The 1174-nt window shown below is 23.1% G+C and overlaps 1 long non-coding RNA gene across 1 annotated transcript in view; it reads right to left on the minus strand.

The window, feature by feature from the left end:
- Positions 1-1100: 1100 nt before the first annotated feature.
- The window catches only part of LOC105107558 (uncharacterized), a 13852-nt gene continuing 13778 nt past the window's right edge, over positions 1101-1174 (minus strand). Inside the window, exon 3 of the long non-coding RNA XR_838903.1 lies at positions 1101-1111. This is a non-coding gene — a long non-coding RNA (uncharacterized LOC105107558). The remainder of the gene's footprint in view (positions 1112-1174) is intronic.

Genomic DNA, 1174 nt, shown 5'->3' on the forward strand with positions numbered 1-1174 from the left:
AACATGAGCTTTGCTATCGTGATGAAGGTGGCGAGGCACATCAAACACTATCCCAAACAACCATGTCTGGTGCAATTTAGAAGTCGCATGTACCACTCGAAAAACATAAGATACACCTACATACTAGCATGCTAGTACTTTTGAATTTAAATAATAATTTATGTATCTTAAAATATTTAATTATTTTTTACTCTACTTCACAATTATGAAAAAGGATAATTTTACTATTTTACTATTTAAAAATTAAAAAACATAGAGAAACTTCTCTGTTTATATTTTTTTTTCTTAGCTGTTTACTTTTTTTGAAAAAAACAAAAGAGGTACTCATCCAAAGTTTTTTTTTAATATATTTTTTATGTTTTTTAAAGTAAAATAATCATTACAATATAATAAAGAAACATGTTTAATCATTTTATTTCCAATTAATTTTGCAATGACGAAGATAATATTTTAAAAAAATATATATTTATACTATTCTAATTTATAGTATTTTAATTCATAGTATTTTGTATCTAAAGCCACAATAAAAATCAGATCTCTTTTAATATGTTTTTAATAGAAAAACCTTATTTTTTTAATCAAACATTGTATTGGAGATTTATTTTTTAAAAATATAAATTAAATTAACTAAATCAATTAATGTAAATCTTGAACCTATGATCCAATTTGGATTTCATATCCATATAGGATTTATAACCATGTTTTCTATGATTCTTTCCACCATCCAGGATAACTATTTGTTGTTTCTCTTTTCTTTTTCTAACTGATTTTTTTTGGGTGATAAATGATAATTAACCTTAAAAAACATTAATACTTTTTTATAAGTATTATATTGACAAAAAATAGTTGTTAAAAATAAAAAAAAATTGAAGTGTTTGAGAGGGTAATAACTATTAATTTTTTTTTAAATTATTTAAAAATATATCAAAATAATACATTTTAATTTCAATATATCAACTATTTAATTTTTTTTTTAATTTTTTTAAATTTTTTTAATGAGAGAAGGGTCAAACACCCGCATTCATTAGGATACGAAAGCTTGATAAAATAAATAAATAAATTGTTATAATCGGGGGTATTTTTAAAGTTTTCCCATTTTCTCTTCTCTTCTCTTCCCCTCGTCACTGGCTCCCCAAACAACCCCACCTCCACTTCACTAAAACGGAAAAAAAAA

The sequence above is a fragment of the Populus euphratica genome, unplaced genomic scaffold (assembly GCF_000495115.2).
Source record: "Populus euphratica unplaced genomic scaffold, PopEup_1.0 scaffold164.1, whole genome shotgun sequence".
Lineage (NCBI taxonomy): Eukaryota > Viridiplantae > Streptophyta > Magnoliopsida > Malpighiales > Salicaceae > Populus > Populus euphratica.